At 41.7% G+C, this 20,096-nt stretch overlaps 1 protein-coding gene across 5 annotated transcripts in view; it reads left to right on the forward strand.

The window, feature by feature from the left end:
• The window catches only part of Lin54 (lin-54 DREAM MuvB core complex component), a 77,478-nt gene that overhangs the window by 3,714 nt on the left and 53,668 nt on the right, over positions 1–20,096 (forward strand). Inside the window, exon 1 of one of the 5 annotated variants that reach the window (XM_090343305.1) lies at positions 9,626–9,744. The exons of 1 other annotated variant lie outside the window; for it this stretch is intronic. The gene's annotated coding sequence lies outside the window, so the exon portion shown is untranslated. Of the gene's footprint in view, positions 1–9,625; positions 9,745–11,541; positions 11,624–11,700; positions 11,888–20,096 lie in introns of those variants that run through there. 3 more of the 5 variants (XM_090343309.1, XM_090343307.1, XM_090343308.1) reach the window with 3 other exon arrangements.

A 20,096-nucleotide genomic window follows, 5' to 3' on the forward strand; every position in this document is an offset into this window, starting at 1 on the left:
GCCTCCTCTGAGTTAAATACAGAAGAGCCAATCCATACATTGTTCTGTTTTATTTTTTGAAACCAAGTCTCAGCCATCCAAAACATCTGGTACCAGGGCTTAAACTTAGCATTTTGCAGTTTCACACAACTTTTTCAGTCATAGCTGGCACTCTACTATTTGAGCTGTACCTTCAGTCCAGCATTTTTGCTTGTTAGTTTGATAGTCTTTCAGACTTTCCTGCCTCTGATGGGCTTTGAACTATAATCCTTTGAAATATAATCTCAGCTTCCTGAGTACCTAAGATTACAGATGTGAACCATTAGCACCTGGCCCAATATATTTTCAACGTCTATTTTTTGGTAGTGGTAGCCTAGAAATCCTCCAAAATGGTAGTGTCAGTGAGAATATAACTTAGTTAATGTGATTTCGCTGATGTTTAACTTTGCTATAACAATTTTTCATGTTCTTTTGCTTTATTTGCCAAAAAAACACCACACCGTAATGACAAAAACACCACCAACAACAGAGAACTTTCTAAACCAAGTTTCCCCTACTGCTCCTTATGGATATATAAACATTTATCTTTTTCAGTATAGAAAAGATACAGAATTTCTGGGAATTCGATTCCCTTGTTACCATTATAACAAATTTTACTTGCAATACCTCATTAAAAGCACCAAAAAAATCAGCTGCATCCAAGCTGGCTCTTTCCAGTACTTCCTTTACAGCTATTATCTAGAGTGAGGTTTTTCTGCCTTACAATTGTCTTCCTAGTTGACAGTTTGCAGTTTCATCAAATGTTTTTACATTAAAAAGACTTCCTGTACTTAACTACTTATTCTCTTGCTTAATGTTCCTATATACTATTTGTGGCAGGGAAGAAAAGCAAACCTGTGCTTCATTCAGTTGCTTAACAAGAAGTTACCAGGGCACATCTGAATTGATCCAAGCGAAAGTCAATAACGAAGTGGTAAAATAGCTTAGATGTCCCACAACTGAGGAATGTATCAAGAAAATGTGATATATGCGTGTATGTATAGATATATGCATAAATGTAAGCATATACATATACATGAAATCTGAACTAGGAAACTTGAAGAAGTGGGTGGTGGGTTTAGGCAGGAGTGGGAGAATGATGGTAGAGGTGTGTGTGTGTGTGTGTGTGTGTGTGTGTGTGTGTGTGTGTGTGTCTAGTGCTTGAGCCACACCTCTACTTCTAGTTTTTTCTGGGGAATTGGAGATTGATATCTTGAATTTATCTGCCCTGCATAGCTAGGGTTACAGATGTGACCCACTGACATCTGGTAGATGGGAGTAACTCTGACCAAGATTCAATTTTCAGATAAATGTACATATTAAGTTGAAACCTTTTTGTGCCACTATTTGAAGAAACAATTTTTTTGGCAGTCAATGAGCTTGAACTCAGGGCCTTGAGCACTGTTCTTGGGCTTTCTCAAGGCTAGCACTCTACCACATGAGTCACAACACCATTTCTGGCTTTTTCTATGTATGTGGTACTGAGGAATTGAACCCAGGGCTTCATGTATATTAGGCAAGAACTCTACCACTGGGCCATGCTCCCGGCCCACGAAGCAATTTTTTCATTAAAACTTTTTATTAACACTGAGTTTTTGCATCATGCTTCATATTTCAAATGTCATGTTCTACAAGAAAGTATTTGAGAAAAAATCTCTATATGCCATCACTGCTGCATAAATTTAAGAACATAATTAAAATTAAGCTAAGTTTTTGTATGTCATAGATACATATTGATATGTATAATGTATCACTATATGTCTATAATATATCCTATCAGTTTTATATGTCTATATATATTTATATGTCCAAATTCCTGTCAATGACTTGAAGTACCTGTGTATTGAGTCATCGCTTTTGCATTGTTTTGATCTAATATCCTCACATCAAGGAGACCATGTGCCTTTGGTTTCTTTGGTCTTGGCTTGTCTCAACATGATTTGCTTTGTTCCATTCACTTCCCATCAAATGCCATTATTTTATCTTGTCTGGTGGCTATGTAGAATTCCATATATATGTAACTCATCTTTTGTATCCATTCATCTGTAGTGGGGCATCTGGGTTGTTTCCACTGCTTGGATTTTGTGAATAGTGCAGCGATGAACATGACTGTGCAGGTGTCCTTATCATCTCCTGGGTTATGATGCTCAGGGTAGATGCCTAGGGGTGATATGGCTGGGTCGTAGTTTTTTGAGGAACCTCCAAATTGCTTTCCAGAGTGGTTGTATTAGTTTATATTCCCACCAGCAGTACAGTAGGATTCCTCTTTCACCATATCCCCGCCAGAATTTGTTGTCTGAATTCAGAATATTCGCCATTCTGATTGGGGTAAAGTGGTATTTCAGGGTTGTTTGTATTTGCATTTCCTTTATGACCATGGATGATGAGCATTTCCTCATATGTTTCTTTGCCATTTTTACCTCTTCCTCTGTTAAGTCTCTTTAGTTCCCTTGATTTGTTGGGTTTGGGGAGAGGTCAGTTTAAAGAAATATTTTTTTGCCAGTCCTGGGGCTTAACCTTAGGGCCACGCACTGTCTTTGGGCTTTCTCAAGGCTAGAGCTCTACTTCTTGAGCCACAGATCCACTTCCAGGCTTTTTCTATGTATGCGGTGCCAAGGAATCAAATCCAGGTCTTTGTGCATGCTAGGCAAGCATGTACCAGTAGGCCAAACTCCTGCCCTCCCCACAAAAAAAATCCCCAACAACAACAACAACAAAAAAAAAACTCCAATTTTTTCGAAAAGAAAAACAGGTGGTTGGGGGAGTAGGGAAAAGAGAGAGAGCAATCAAGGATGTTAATCTAATGAAAGTCAAATATATGCCTATGGGAGATAACTTGGTGAACCCTTTTGTTTAATTAATATACTAATAAAAATAATTAAAGAAAAAAGAAGTGCACAAATCTTAGCTTTTTGTTTGCTTACTTATTTATGGCACCAGTTCTAAAGCTTGAACTCATGGCTTGGGCTTTTTTTTTTTTTTTCTCAAGACTAGCTCTCTACAACTTGAGCTATACCTCCACTTCTGGCTTTTTGGGAGGTAATTGGAGTTAAGAGTCTCATGGAGTTTTCTGTGTGGGGTGGCTTGCAGCTGAGATCCTTAGATCTCAGCCTTCTGAATAGCTAGGATTACAGGGTAGAACCATGGTTACCTGGCCTTTAAAACAAACAAACAAAAAAACAACTGTGTGAAACCTTGGCTCCTAGCTTATACCTACAGAGTCAAAATCATCATCACCCCTACTAATTCTTGTACATTAGAAGATAAAAAACATGTCACAGTTGTCAATGGTATTGGTCTATAAATTTTGCTCACTAAACTCTAATCTAATAAGGTAATTTCCATGCCCAGGACCCTCTAATTATTACAGGAAACCAGATGCTTTCTAACCTTTCATAGATTCTCTACAGATAGGCAAAGAGATCTGTTTTCTAGTACATACTCTATGTCCACTGTGCCAACTAAAATACACCTTGCTATAGACGTAAAAATAATGTAATTACTAATTCAGTTGTTTCTACATACTTATTCCTCTGCCAATGCTATAAAAATTCTATTCTAGACTGACTAACTATATTTTCTAGGCTAGAACCAGAATTAGTCATTTCTCAAGAAATCCTTTTACTGGGGAATGATAGTTTTAGATAACAGTATGAGAGCTACCAAAGCTTTTACTACTGTATGCATTATTTAAGGGCCTTTGCAAAATACAAGACTAGAAAATATGTACATATTTTGAAGTTAAAGGATTGTTGAGTTCATAGTGATACTTCCAATCTAAATTTCAATGGCTTACTTGATCTTTTCCCTTTTACATTTTAATTTCTTATTTCCCCAGTAGGAATTTTGGCTCACAATTATTTAAAGAATTATACAATCAGAATATATCATAATGAATATATCATAATTAATCTTCTTATTCATTCCACATTATCACATACATAACAGCCTCAGAATAACAATATTGATACTAACACCACCAATGTACTTACTGTAAAAAAGTGAAAAATTTTTTTTGGCCAGTCCTGGGCTTGAGCTCAGGGCCTGAGCACTGTCCTTGGACTTTCTCAAGGCTACAGCTCTACCACTTGAGCCTCAGCACCACTTCTGGCTTTTTTCTATGTATGTGGTACCGAGGAATCGAACCTCGGTCTTCGTGCATGCTAGGCAGGCACTCTACCATTAGGCCAAAATCCCAGCCCCTACATTGGATCCTTATATCCATTCCCTCCCTCTTCTCTGATTCCTAGTCTACCCCTTTGTCTGGCTTCTCACTCCTTTTGCCCCATTTTTCCAGGATTCCTGTAATTCTCATACCTGGGACTATACACTTGTGCTACCACATCAAGCTTGTTTGGTTTCTCTCTTTAGAAACTACTATTATCTGTATGTTAGACCTTCTTTGCTTATCTTTAATATTGGTACCTTGGTATCTTTCCTCAAAAGCATTTCTCTTGAGTTTTAAAATTGTCTTTCTGTTTAATATTTATCTGAAGGTATTATTTGGTGTATTTATTCTTGTTTTCCCTCTAGTTTAGTCTTTAATACTAAAAAAATATTTTAAATTCTTTCCTGAATCCTGCCAGTTGTTCTGTGTTTATAATTCTTATGTGTTCTTTTGCTTTATTTTCTTTTCAATTTAGCCAGTATGAAATGTGTATTAAGTTCTTTTTAAAAAGCATGTTATCTCTTTGAATTTTATTAGTGATTTATTACCTTTTTTCAGTACAATATTTTTTCTCTGTGTGTGTGCCAGTCCTAGGGCTTGAATTCAGGTTCTGGGTACTATGCCTGAGCTTTTTTTTGCTCAGGGCTAACAGTTTACCACTTGAGCCACAGTCCCACTTCCAGCTTGTTTGGTGATTAATTGCAGATAAGAATCTCAGAAAATGTCCTACGTAGGCTGGCTTTGAGCTGCCATCTAAAGTTCTTAGCTCCTGAGTAGTCAGAATTACAAAATTGAACTACCAGCACCCAGGGCAATTTTTTAACTACAAGAGTGAAAAGAGTCTGTAATATCCAAAGCAACAGAAGGAAAAGAATGTAGAAAATTTTAGTCTGAAAAAAAGTCAGGATAAATAAATTAGAAAGATCATAAGAAAATGCAAAATAACTGAGAGAAATAAATCTACTTAACGATTACACAAATAAACATCTACCTTTTCTAACATTCAACACTTGGATATCCAATAAGAACAAGTTTTGTTATTTCTTTCCTTTTAGATGCTTTAATCCTCATTGTACCTTTATTATACCTCAGCAAATGAAAAGTCTTGGAGAATGTTTATTTCCATATTCTTCATGTCTAATTGAGATGTAGAACATATGAACACACTCGGTAGTGTCTGGACTGGTTTTGGACCTCACTCTTCCAGGACTTGACTACAGGCACAGGCCACCAGTGCGCGACTTGCACCTGGACATTTTTAATATTTCTATACTGGAATTTCCTGCAATATTCTTAGGCATGTCTTCATGGTTTCAGAGATTTCAGACACATGCAATGATCTGATTGGATCTCAAAAACACTAGAATGAATCAAAAGAAGACAGATATTTTAAATTGCAGGTACTATAGGTCTATTTATATGCAGTTCTAAATTGGACAAAATTTGTGATACTGGAATGGAGCAATGAGGAACAATGGGAATTTACTAGGAAGTGGAAGGAGGCAATGAAACATTATACTGTTGATGCAAGTGTGAGTTGCATGAGTATATGGATTTACAGTATTCAACAAGCTATCCACATAAGACCAGTGCATTTCACTGAATATAAGACCTTAACTAGAAAAGGAACAATATCTTGCCTTTTAATCTATATTTTTATTATATACCCTTGTGTGTTTATAATTGCATCTAGCCTTAAGTATTTATATCTGTGCATTTGTATATTTATTTGCAGTTTTAAGTTGGCTTCTGTCTGGGAGCTTTATTAGGTGGCACTCTTTTCAGTGTGGCTGCTAGCTCCTCTAAAGCACTTTTCCATTTCTATTGTGTACAGGACAGAGCTCAGATCAGTCTGTAAGAGAACTTTAAATACATTGCTTGTTAGAGCTAATAGGAATGACAGAAGACAGTATAAAGACAGTAAGTAAAAGCTGGGTCCTGATGGTTTACACCTGTAATCCAAGCTACTCAACAAGCTGAAGTGTGAGGATTATTCAAAGCCAGCCTAAGCAGACAAATCTGAGAGACTCATGTCCAATAAACCAGAAAAAAAGCCAGAAGTGGATGTGTGGCTTAAATGGTAGAGTGCTAGCCTTGAGCAAAAATGCTAAGTAAGGGGTCGGGAGTTTGGCCAAATGGTAGAGTGTTTGCCTAGCATGCATGAAGATTGGGCTTTGATTTCTCAGTACCACATACATAGAAAAAAGCTGGAAGTGGTGCTGTGGCTCAAGTGGTTGAACTCTGGTCTTGAGAAAGTCCAAGGATAGTGCTCAGGCCCTAAACTCAAGCCCAGGACTGGCAAAAAAAGAAAAAGAAAAAAGACAGTGCTCAAGACCTAGTTCAAATCCCAGCACTGGCAAAAAAAATTTAAGTAAACTTAAAAAAGTAAAAAGGAAATGAGACACAAGCAATGGTTTATAAGTGGCAGAGCATGGAGCTTACGACAAACTGACCTTCTATGTATGTAACCATACATATATGAAAGAAGCTCAGCTACATTTTTCAATAAACTAGTGTTAATCAATTTTTCATCACTGGGGAAAATACTAAGAAAAAATAATTTAAAAGGAGGAAAGAGCTGGGGACTATTGCCTATAATCCTAGCTACTTAGGAGGCTGAGATATAAGGATCTCAGTTCGAAACCAGCCTGGGCTGATCTTGAAACTCTTATCTACTCTTATCACTAAAACAGCTGGAAGTGGAGGTGTGGCTCAAGTGGTTGAGTGTAGCCTTGAACAATCAAGCTCAGGGCCTTGAGTTGAAGCCCTAGGACCAACACACATATATGCACACACACAAAGAAAAGGAGGATTAGTTGGACAAGGTAATACATCTTCATAATCTAGCACTTGGGAGGCTGAAGCAGGAGGATCATGAGTTTTAGGCCAATCTAGTCTATATATTACTCTCTCATTTAAAAATACTAATAGGCCGGGAGTTTGGCCTAGTGGTAGAGTGATTGCCAAGCATGAATGAAGCCCTGGATTCGATTCCTGGTACCACATACATAGAAAAAAACAGAAATGGTGCTGTGACTCAAGTGGCAGAGTGCTAGCCTTGAGCAAAATAAAGTCCAAGGAAAGTGCTCAGGTCCTGAGTTCAAGCCCCAGGACTGACAAAAAAATAAAAATAAAATTCCCTATTCCTCTAAAGCACAAACAATGTAAAGGAGGCAGAGAATCTTGTTTTTCCCAAGTATAGGGTGGAGACCTATTACCATTGGAAGGATCAGAAAAGGAGGCAGGACTGTAAACTATCTTAGGTCTAGACTATGAGGCCATATCCTAGAGGAAGCAAGGAGCACAGAAAAAGCCCCATTCAGGATTCAGGGATATAAAGTAAAGCCTGCCAAAGACCAAAGTGGAGCAAGATCACAGAAAAGCTGTGTCCCTTCCTACCTGACTCCTCCCCCCTAGCCCTAAACAGTCTAGCAAGCACCAAGTAACAAGCAGTTTACTTAAAAGAGACCCTCAGTCTCAGGAGCACAGAAAATATAAAGCTGAAAATGGAAGAGCAACAGAAGAGCAACATAATCTTACTTTGGAAGTTGAGAATAGAGGATCACATGTCAAGGGCAATATCTAGTTCAGGAAACTTTTTCTCAGTCTATAGCTTGGTTCAGGGGTGTACACGGGTCATATGTGGGAAGCTATGAGTAAGAGGATATAATAAGCTATGATATGAGGCCAGCTTAAGCAGAAAAGTCCATGAGACTCTGTATCCATTGAGGAAAGCTGGACATGGAGGCATGCACGGTAATCCCAGTGATAATGGGAAGCCTAAAGTGGGTGGAGTGCAGTTTAGGTATGGGCCCAGGAAGGAAGACCCTATATAAAAAGCAGGGCCTGGAGTTTGGTAGAGTGCTTGCCTAGCATGCATGAATGCTGGGGTTCAATTCCTCGGTACCAGATACATAGAAAAAAAAGGCTGAAGTGGTGTTGAGGCTCAAGTGGTAGAGCTCTAGCCTTCAGAAAGCCCAAGGACAGTGCTCAGACCCTGAGCTCAAGCCCAGGACTGGCAAAAATAAATAAATAAATAACCAGAAGCTGGGCACCCGGTGGCTCACTCCTGTAATCCTAGCTACTCAGGAGGCTGAGATCTGAGGATCAAGGTTCAAAGCCAGCCAGGGCACAAAAGAACCTGAGACTCTTATGTTCAATTAACCCCTGGAAAACAGGAAGTAGGGCTTGGCTCAAGGGTAGGGCAGTAGCCTAGAGCTGTACAGCTCAGGGACACTGTCTAGGCCCAGGGGTAGGGTCGTACCCTTGAGCTGAAGAACAGCTGGGACGGCGCCCAGGACAAGTTCAAGCCCCATGACACCGCTCCCCCCACACACAAAATAATAACCAATGATATGGGCACCCAGTGGCTCATGCCTGTAATCCTAGCTACTCAGGAGGCTGGGATCTGAGGATCATGGTTCAAAGCCAGTCCGGGCAGGAAAGTCTGTGAGATTCCTATCTCCAATTAGCCACCAGAAACCAGAAGTGGCACTGTGGCTCCAAGTGGTAAAGCCCTAGCCTTGAGCAAAAGAGTTCTGGGGCAGTACGCAGGCCCTGAGTTCAAGCCCCAAGAATAATTAAATATCCCCCTATTTTTTTTTCTCTTGCCAGTGCTGGGGCTTGAACTCAGGGTCTGGACACTGTCCTTGAGCTTCTTTGTGCTGAAGGCTAGCACTCTACCACTGAGCCACAGCGCCACTTCTGGCCTTTTCTGTTTATGTGGTACTGAGGGAGGTTAGGTTAAACACACTATCACTAAGCCACAACCCCAGCCATTCCCTGGGTTTTTATGAGTCCATATTTGGGTCTTATAGTGGGAAGAGTAGAGGAAGGAAAGGATGACTGAATGCAAAAAAAAAAAAAAAGAGAGAGATTTCGTCTTAGGAGCCCCCTCTACAGGAGAAAACAATCCCTTCCAAACACGTCTCTGTGGTCCCTTCTTGAAGACTGTTTTGAAATTCGTGTCTAATCAAGAGAGATTTAGCATTTGTGAGCACTGATCAGCTCCTTACCCAAGCACATCGAGTAATACCAAGGGGGTGCCGGAAACCTCGCCCAGAGCCCGGACTTCCTAACAAGGAATGCCAGAAAGTACGAGAGACAAGTCCCTCCCAACCGCAGGCGCAAACCGGTCTTCATTCGTTCCTTCCCCGCCCCGTCTAGGTGGAACATTCCGTGCCAAAGCCTGGACCAAGCGCATCTCCCATCGCTCCTTCTCCCGCCTCCCTCTCCCCTCCCCGGTTCCCCGCCGTGTCACGTGCCCCTGGTGCGTAACTCCGAGCCTTGCGGAATGACGCGAGCTCGAGTTCTCAGGGGGCGGGGCAAGGCGTGCGGAAGGGGCGGGGCGGGGAGGAGAGGCCGGGCGGGGGGGTGGGCGGGGAGGGCCGCGCGGGCGGGGCGGGCCCAGCGTATTATGGGATGCGGCGGTGGAATGGCGCTGGGCGCGTGATTTTGAACAAACCCCGGTCTGTGTCTCGGAGGCGCCGCCGCCGCCGCGGCTGCTGGGAGCCGGGGGAGCGCGGCGCGAGAAGAAGGCGGCGGCGCCGCCGGCTTTGGTGAGTGTTGGTCCCCGAGATGGGGGCTTCGGGGAGCATGCGGGCGGGCGGGAAGGGGCGCTAGCCCAGGCGGCGTGCGGGCGCGCGGGCGGAGAGCGCCTGGCCGCCGTCGCCGGCTGCCCGAGCCGGTGGGCCCGGAGCGGGAACGAGCCGGCGGGGAGCGCCGGGGGCCGAGGGCGCTCGGGGACCCGGACCCTGCCCGCGGGCCCCGGGAGCGCGGCTGTCACTCGCCCGGCCCCGCGGGGCCGGAGGGAGACCGGCCTCGGCGGCTGTTGACAGGCACGCAGCGCGGCCGGAGGAGCCGCCGAGGCGGCCCAGGCTCCCGGGAACCGGTTTTGCTGCTGTGTCATTTCGTCGCAGCCCCTCCTCTCGCCGCCGCCGTCCCCCGCCTCTTTGTATGGGCGCCCCTCGGGGTTGTGTCGGTTTCCCTCGCGAAGCCCACCGACCAGATGTCACCGTGTCGCCGACATGCTCGGGAAGGGAGCGGGCTGGAACCGAGCTTGGCCAGGCAACGGTAAACAAGACTGCGGGTTGGACGCGGCTGTTGGTGGGCAAATAAAGTTTAAAGGTGATGGAACTGGGAACCCGGTGGTACCTGAGGTCTAGCAGGCTGCGTATGAAAACACGGGTTGGAGTGGGTAGCAGCTAGCATTCACTTAAGCCTCAACCTGCTGACTTTTCTAGGGAGTTGTCCTCCAGACAAGGTAGGGAGAAGAAATGGCTTCTACCTTACTCTTCTTCCAGTGACTTAAAAAAAGAAATGACAGCACAGTGGCCCCTTGGGCAACCTCGATAGTTTTCTCCTTTCAAATAGCTCTTTAGAACTTACGTTGTAGTTGAATGGACTCCATCCCGTTCAGCTTTTGGATGAATGCTTATCAGATCTTCCTGGAATTCACAGTGGTAGGAGATTTTGTAAAAAGTCGGTGCCTTGCAGCTCGATTTCTTATTTATCTGATGATTTCAAAATACCCAGGCTCTCTTAGTTTTGTATTAAACTGAATCGTGAAAGGGGCTTTTAAGGGGGTGCATAGGTAATTCTGGGGTCTTGTTCGAACAGTTCTGTCTCTATTTCTACATATCTAACAGTTAGGTTATTTTTATATTTTAGAATGAACGTTGCCACGGTTGGATCAGTACATTTTAAATCCAGTATCTTTTTGTCAATCCTAAATCAATGACTAATTAGAAGTCATTGTTCATAGAGTAGATAAATAAGTGGCGAGGAAAATGACCGGATAAGTGGAGAGGATTAAAAAAAAAATTAGTATCAAACATGCTGACCGCTGTATCTGCTTGAGGATCAATGCTTGTAATTCACAGCCATAGGTCAGACTTGCGTTTGGGTGTATCCTGCTGTCAAAGTAGTTTGGCTGGTGGAGTAGAATGTCAGTGAGCTGACATTAAAGGGCTCCATGGCGTCTTCCTGGTGTGAGATGGATACCGGGAGTGAAACGCTTCCCACCCTGGCTTCCCAGTGCTTCTCTGAAAATGAAAGTGTCTGGATTCTTTATGTCCTTGTACCACCTTCCTCAAGGCTTTCGCTCTGCCAAACAAAAATCAGCCGGACTTGGGACCCCGCCTGGTGGGGGTCACCCGGGTGCCCGCCGAGGCCGGGAGGCTGGTCCGGGGGTGAAAGGTCTCAGCCCAGCCCCGCAGGTGGGCACCTGAACCCGGGCGCGCCGGTGAAGGCTGGCGGGGCCGGCGGGAGGTGTCCCCGGATATGTGGGTGTGCGCGGCGCGGCGCGGGAGGGAGGGAGGGAGGGCGGGCCGGGGCGGGGAGAGGAGGAAGGGGGAGGTGACTGGCGGTGGCGGCGGCGGCGCGCCGGCCGGGCTCGGGCTGTCGGGGAAGCTGCTGAGCTGTGATGGTGATGACGAGGTGAAAATGGCGGATCTTTCGAAATACAATCCCGGCCCCTGACATACCAGAGGCGGCGGCGGCTGCGACGTCGCCACCCGGGCTCCCTCCTCGACCCTCCGGTTGCCCCGTTGCACTCCAGTCCGGGGAAACGGGGAAAGGAAGCGACTGAGCAGAGCCTCTGTGCACGGGCAAAACAAGCGCTGCCCGCGCTCGGAATTGCCCGGGACCTTCTGGAGCCCCCACCTCGGAGCCCTAGGGAGGAGAAAGCGGCAGCCGCTGGAGGTAGAGGAGGACGGGAACCCGAGGGCTTGGCTGTCTGGAGGTGGCTTTCTTCGGGGCGATGCGGGTGGGTGGAGGAGGAACTGCGTGTGGGTCGGAGAATGACTTGTCCGGAGTGCGAAGGATCGGTAGCCTCGCAATGACATCAACAGTATTCTTTGAGTGTGAAGAGGGCTCCAGTTGGCTCTTACACCTCAGGCTGCCGCTGAGGCCTAGAGGAACCGCTGGTGCTTACCAAGATTCCCTGATGTGATAGTAAAATACCCACGCTGACGGTTGTTGTCGGCGTGGTGGTATCCAGCAGTTCTGTGGGGTTGCATGTTGCTTTGGGGAGGCAAAACATTAGCATTTCCTTCTGCATTTTAGGTCTAACTTAGATCATAAGACTATAACTTGTTGGGGTGTGGAACCTCACATATTTTGAGCATATGGACCAGTTTTGTAGCAAACCATCAAAACCCGGTTTGGTTTTGTTTTTATGGTTCTGTCAGTCAAAGAGTGGCCCCTTTGCCCCTGCCAATTGGCAATTTATAATTGAGATACTGTCAGATCATATTTTATGTCCACGCTGTTCAAGGAAATTCTTCATCCATTTCTTTGAATTTCATGAAATCAGAGAATAAAGTTATGGAAGATTTTACAGTGGGCTGCATTCCACGGGAAATCCAGTTCAGAAATCTCTATTTTGGTCATGAGTTGTACTTTCATTGTCAAAGGGAGGTGTGATGGCTTGATGCAAGCCATAGTTGTGACTGAATGTGAGAACACTAAGTTGGTAGAGAAACTGAGAACTCTGCTACAGTCTAAGGACTGGGTAGCTCTTTGTTTAGAGACTGGAGAATGGGCTGATTGATTATATGATAGTCACAGTTTACATTTCTTAGGTTATATAAAGATCCATACATCCGATTATGTTTGCAGGATCCATAAGCAATCTGTCTCCTTGCATATTAAAGGAAAGTTACTAAGGACTGGGTAGCTCTTTGTTTAGAGACTGGCGAATGGGCTGATTGACTTTATGATAGTCACAGTTTACATTTCTTAGGTTAGTTAAAGATCCATATATATGATTATATTTGCAGGATCTCTAAGCAATCTGTCTCCTTGTATATTAAAGGAAGGTTACTGAAAGATTGTACATTAATCAAATTTTATCCATTAATTTAGGATCCTGTTTTTTCTCCACACTTTAGGTAGTGTAAGATTGGTTGGTAACAGTGAGAATGAACAGATTAATATTTAAGAAATGCCCAGTAGTAACACTCTTGCTTACCAGTGAATTCCCTTGTTCAAGTTTAAGAAGACTGACACCATAGACATCATACAACGCCATGCATTATATTTTGTATTTAGAAGGGAATTACTTTATGGAAATGTGTTTATAGTTTGGACTTTTGACTTTTGTTCACAGTAAGAATGACCAGAAAAGTTTTAGAGGAAATATTTGAGAGGTGCTTAGAATGTTGAATAATAACTATTAAAATGTTTGTCATTATATATGTAATATAGTTATCATAATGTTTAGTATTATAAATATTTCATTAACATATGGTTTGATATTGCTTACATAATTGGAACTGATTCGTTGCTTTTTAATTATACTTTTCATGTTGCAGTTATTTGGTTTGGGCCAACCCAGTTTATTTAGTAGTATAAGTAAGATTTTAAAACTAGATCAAAGTGCTTTGAAATTAATTTTCTTAGTTTGTTAGTTTGAACCGTCTTATTCATGTTGCACAGGCTGATCTCAAACTCATACACCACCTGCCTGAACTTCCTATGTGCTAGAATTTTAGGTGTGTACCACTATGCCCAGCTTTAGATTTTTTTGTTACTGTTTTTTAAACTATTATATGTTGCACATCCTAATCTGAAACACTATAATCCAAAATATTTTGTTCAGAAAGCTTCCAGTTTGGGAGCATTTTAAATTTGCTGATTTGGACATGCTTAACAGTAAATTCTATGTGAATATCCCATAAAATAAGAACTTGGAATATTTCTTTTTTGAGAATGGATAGTCAAGTCAGCTTGCACTGGGTATTTTTTTTGCCAATCCTAGGGCTTGAACTCAGGGCTTGGACACTCTCCTTGGGCTAGCTCTAGCTCAAGGCTAGAGCTCTACCCCTTGAGCCACAGCACTTCTTCTGACTTTTTCTATGAATGTGGTACTGGGGAATTGAATACAGGGCTTCCTGTATGGTAGGCAGGCACTCTACCACTGGGCCACCCTCCTGGCCTCACTGGGTATCTTTTAAGGATCATTTACTCTGCTAGGAATAAGAGCTAAAAATTACCTCAATATTATTATCTCAGGGAGTTTTCAGTTTAAGAATAGTTAACATGGTGGCTCAGGCCTGTGATCCCAGCCCTCAAGTGGTGGAGTTATATTATAGGCCAGCCTGGTCTACCTAGTGAGACCCTGTGTTAGAAGTCTTCCTCAAAAAGCTGAAGGGAAAAGAAGGGGGCTTATTGTAGGAGATTTTTTTTTTTTTTTTTTTTTGCCAGTCCTGGGCTTGAGCTTAGGGCCTGAGCACTGTCCTTGGACTTTCTCAAGGCTAGAACTCTACCACTTGAGCCTCAGCACCACTTCCAGCTTTTTCTATATATGTGGTACCAAGGAATCGAACCCGGGTCTTCGTGCATGGTAGGCAAGCACTTTAACCACTAGGCCAAACTCCTGGCCCAGGAGATTTTTTTTGTGTGAATTTATTTATTTTCACTAGGATAGTGATAGGCTCCCGAATATTTCTAGGAAGATAAATCTAGTAATGTTTAGGTGTAGGGATGTAGTGTAGATAAGAAGAATCAGGGATTAAAAGAAACAAACAATAGGCTCTAAGCTTTATATTACTGTTGGTTGCAGAGGAATAGAGTCATTGAGAAGGTGTCATGTTATTTGAGATGGTCACAGATGACACAGTCTTAAACTCTGGTGTTTGATAGAATATTGGCTGTCATAAAAATGTAGAGGAAAAGCTAATTTAGTTAGAGAAGTAGCAAAATAATTTGAGTTACAATGTACCTATAGTTATCTTCATAGTAACTTGTAAATAAATTGAGGCTCAGAATTGTCTGAAATTGCTTGTTAAACAAATAGGGACCTCAAGATTTGAGAATGCTATGATTTAAATCTTAACTTAATCTATTTTGTTTGTTTGAGACAGTGTATCCCTGTGTGGCATAGGCTAAGTTCAAATTCACGATCTTCTTGCTTTATTCTCAATATAATCATCTCAGGGTTTTTGTTTTTGTTGTTGTTGTTGTTGCTTGTTTGTTCTTTGGTATCTGTCCTGGGGCTTGAACTCAGTACATGGGTGCTGTCCCTGAGCTTTTATGCTTACGGCTAGCATTAGCACTTTATCATTTGAGTCCTAGCTTCACTTACGGCTTTTTTCTTTTTTTATGATTAATTGGCAATAGGAGTCTCATGGTCTTTCCTGCTTGGTCTGGCTTTGAACAGAAATTGTCAGATCTCAGCCTCCTGAGTAGCCATAGGTGTGAGCCATAGGTGCTCGGTACAAGTTCCCTTCCAAAGGAAGGGGTACTTCCTTCCTTTGAATACTAGGGAATTCCTAGTATTCATCTAAATTATGCATCTATTTAATTATACATATATATTATTAAACAAAAGTAATTTTTAGATGAAATAACAAAGGTATAAAATCAAATTTGGGTTAATATTCTTTTACTGAAACTAACTCCCCCCACTCCCTTTTTTGACACAGTTTTACTGCCCATAGCCCAAGCAGGTCTTAGACTCTTGCATGGTTTGGCCTCTCTAGTGCTGGGATTACAGAAATGCAACATTATGCCTGGCTTGTAACTAAATCTTCCTTTGTATTATAAATATAGTATTGTCTATCTTGACACAAGTGTGCAGTTTTCTATATCATATTTATCCTTTATTTATTCAATTCCTAAACTGCTCTTCTATGTAGCTTGAACAATGCAGAATTTTTCTCCTTATGCTACAGGTTAAGTGGTTTGGCAAAAATGTCATTTACCTTAGAGGTCCTATCTCTTTTTCTCTTACCTGCTGTCATTCTCACATCCTTAAATTTTCACATCCTTGATTTTGGCTATGGAATGGCTATGTAACTGATTCAGAATATGCTTTTGAAAGCATGCTATCAAAATGAAAGTAAGTCTTTCAAATCTTCAGCAGAAATCATGGTTTGTAGTCCACTGTTTCCAGTTTATTTTGAGAAATATAGTTTTGTACCTGCCTTTTGAGTTGTTGGTGTTTGAGCATAGAAAACAAAGCTAAAATTTAAGTTATTTTATTTTATTTATTTTTTTTATTTCTTTTTTTTTTCCTTTTTTTTTTTTTTTTTTTTTTTTTTTGCCAGTCCTGGGCTTGGGCTCAGGGCTTGAGCACTGTCCTTGGGCTTTCTCAAGGCTAGAGCTCTACCACTTGAGCCTCAGCACCACTTCCGGCTTTTTGCTATGTACGTGGGGTACCGGGGAATTGAACCCGGGTCTTTGTGCATGCTAGGCAAGCACTCTACCACTAGGCCAAACTCCCGGCCCTTAAGTTATTTTATATGTATATATACACATGCTGATGGTAAGTTCTAGGCACTTAAATACTCAGATCACGTCTATCCAAATATCTCACAGATTACTTGCTCATCAGTTCTACAGCAGTGGGTTATCAGGTCATACTATGTACAAAAATGCAAATGTCCCCCTCTTTTGTAACTAAGAGAAGAACATCATTTCTACAGTAGTAATATTCTGTTTAAAAACAAAAAATTCCTTAAAATATAAAAGCAAGCTGGGTACTGGTGCCTCATGCCTATAATCTAAGCTACTCAGGAGGTTGGGATCTGAGGTGGTTTGTAGCCAGTTAACCACAGGGAAACTGGAAGTGATACTGTTGCTCAAAGTGGTAGGGTGCTAGCTTGAGCAAAAATTGCTCAGAGACAGTGTCAGGCCCTGAGTTCAAGTCCCACAACAGGAAAAAAAAACAAAGAGCACTTGCTCTTTTATTTATCTTACCTCTTTTTAATTATTATCCTAAGTTGTACTTTCTATTTATTTTTTACTTGGTACTGTTTAATGGCTCTTTTATTAACTAGCCTGTCTGTTCTCAACCCAATCTAATACTTAGATGAGGTTACTTCTCCCAACGTGCAGCTGTGACCATGCCATTCATCTATTGATTTCTCACTTGCTCAGGGTAAGGGCTTCAATTTCCCAGCATTTCATCAAGACAGGAAGCAGTAACATTAATTAAATGACCAAAAAAAATGTATAAGATAGTTAATAAAACCTCATAGATATTTTAGATGAAATGTACCTGTAGAAGATATTATTTAAAACCTAAATCTTTTTGAAACCTGACTTGAAAATAGTTGCTTAGTTTGTTGCTATGTTTTAAGTTAAGCAGAAATACTGATAAGAGTTTTTGATGATATTTCTTCTCCATGATTATTCATACTTACATTGAGAGATTACCATTACTTTTTGGTGGTACTGGGTTTGAACTGAGGGCCCTGTACTTGCTAGTGATGATGAAGATCAACCAGTACCTGTCCTGGTGTAGTTTGCATTCCAATGTGGGCATGGCAAACACACTGTAAGCAAAGTCTAGAGCTTTTTGATGGTGATAGGTACTACTTACAGGAGTGCTAGACTATTGGGATGGAATGCAAGTACAGATGAAAGTGCCTTTTTTTTTTTTTTTTTTGGTCATGGGGCTTGAATGCAGAGCCAGGGCACTGTGCTTGGGCTTTCTCAAGGCTGGAGCTCTGCCACGTAAGCCACAGCACCATTTGTGACTTTTTCTGTGAATGTGGTACTGAGGAATCAAACCTGGGTCTTGGTGCATGCTAGGCAAGTACTCTACCACTCCAAACTCCTGGCTTGCCTTTAGAACTTTTTATGAATTTAAGGGTTGGAGACATGGAGCATGCAATACACGTTTCCCCCTCCTAGTCCTAGGATTTGAGCTCAGAGCCTGGCTCTGTCTCTGAGTTTTTTTTTTTTTTTGCTCAAGCCTGCTGCCCTACCAAAAAGCACTTTTGGTGGTTATTGGAGATAAGAATCTTATAGATTTATTTGCCCAGGTTGACCTCAAACCTTGACCTTAGGCTTCTGAGTGTCTGGGGTACCAGTTTTTGGCTTGTTTTATAGGTAACTCCTCACCAAGTGAAGTGACCGAAAGCTTCTTAAGACTCTTGGCTCTCTAGTCCTCAAGACTGATGATGAGGACACATGTGCTAGTACATAACTTCCATTCCTAAGGGATAAAATTAGGGTGATGATTCATATAACTATGATCATGCCTTTTCCTGGTGTGCTTACGGGCTCCTTTTGAAAGTTATTTACCATGCCCTGTGTGTGTGTGATCCTGACTGAAATACATAATAAGACTATACAGTTATAAAGGCAGTGGTAGTCTGCTCAATGACTTCTGAGTTATTGTGGCTCCAAATTCTACATAGTCCCATATTTTATAGACTGGCTAAACCAGTCAGACATTTTTGTTTGAAGTTTGAAGTAGGAATCTTAATTCAGAGAGGTTTCTATTCTTGTAACTTTTGGTTGTTCCCCCCCCCCCCCCCCTTGATGCAGAATCTTGTTCAGGCTGGCTTTGAACTTACTTGAAATCCTCCTGCCTCCACCTTCTTTCTCTCAAGGGCTAGGGTCACAGTGTGTAGTGCCACACTGGGTTACCTCTAGAGTCTCTTCTACTTTAGGACCAAAAATTAAAAAACAAAAAACAGGCAGGGCGAGGTGGCTCATGCCTGTCATCCTAGCTACTCTGGAGGCTGAGATCTGACGATCACTGTTCAAAGTCAGCCTGGGCACTAAAGAACGTGAGACTTTTATCTCCAATTAACTTCTAGAAAATGGGAAGTGGGGCTCAGGCTCAGGGGTAGGGTAGTAGTAGCCTTGAGCTGAAGAGTTCAGGGGCAGCGCACAGGCCCAGAGTTCAAGCCCCATGACCCACAAAATTAATTAATTAATTAATTATAATATTTAAGATAGTATGATAAACTTTCCTTTGAAAACCTGAATTTGAATTGTGGCTCAAACTATTTGGCCATTTACTAGCACTATGACCTTAGGCAAATTTTTAACTTTTTAAAAGTTTTCATCTATAAAATAGAAATGAAAATGGATTGTCATGAGGATTGAGTTATGCCATCACTGCTATAGAATGTAGTAACTGCTTAGCACTGGTGATAGTAACAATATTTACCAATGTTAATAAGTATACTTTGTTACTCAGAAGTGTTACTTTGAATATTAGAATGGCTATTGTATTTTTCTGTGTATACAAAGGTGGTATAATTCCAGCACTCGGGGAGACATGAACATCATGAGTTTGAGGCAACCTGGGCTGTTTAGGGCAGGAAAGGAAGAAGAAGAAAAGGAAGAGTTTCTGGATGATTCTTATGGATCTTCGGTGTTCTTTGAGCAATACTACTGCAATTTAATCTATCATAAGTGTGATGTACTATAATACATGAAGACAGTGGAACTTACTCCTTTACTAGATGTTCTATATGATCTTTGGCTAAAAGCATAATTTTTTTTTTATTCAAGGGGATTTTCTGTACAATTCTTAAATTGTTTCTTTTGTAACATTTTACATGATGAAGGCCTGGGCACTGTCCCTGGGCTTTTTTAAAGCTCAAGGCCAATGCTTTACCACTTAAGTCACAACACCACTTTTGGCTTTTTCTGTGTATGTGGTACTGAGGAATCGAATCCAGGGCTTTGTGCATGCTAGGCAAGCATTCTACCATTAAGCCACATTCCCAGCCCCTGTAATGGATTTTTTTTTTTTTTTATAAATGGTGTAGTGCTTTTGATTTAAAGCTATTTTCTTAGGTATTAATATTTAAATCCTTATTTCCTTGTGTAAATTGACTGTTTTCAAGTCTTATACTGAGAGAAAAGTGATTGGAAAGAAATAAGATGATCAGGTTCATGAAAGACCAAAAGATTTTATGATAGGGCATTCGAAAAGAATTGGGAATGATTATATAACATTATTGAATGCAGATTTGCTTTTGACTTGAGAATGGTAAATAAGAATGTTTGCTTCTGGATTTGCATCCCATATGACTTACTTTAGATTCTTGAAAGCTCAGAATTTGTTTAAAATGGGGATAAACTAAATAAGCACTAGGAATAGCTTTCATTTAGTCAGGTATAACCTTTAAAAATGATTATTTTGGGGGCCAGGAGTTTG

Source organism: Megascapheus bottae, chromosome 13 (assembly GCF_031878675.1).
Source record: "Megascapheus bottae isolate mThoBot1 chromosome 13, mThoBot2.hap1, whole genome shotgun sequence".
Taxonomy (NCBI): Eukaryota; Metazoa; Chordata; class Mammalia; order Rodentia; family Geomyidae; genus Megascapheus; species Megascapheus bottae.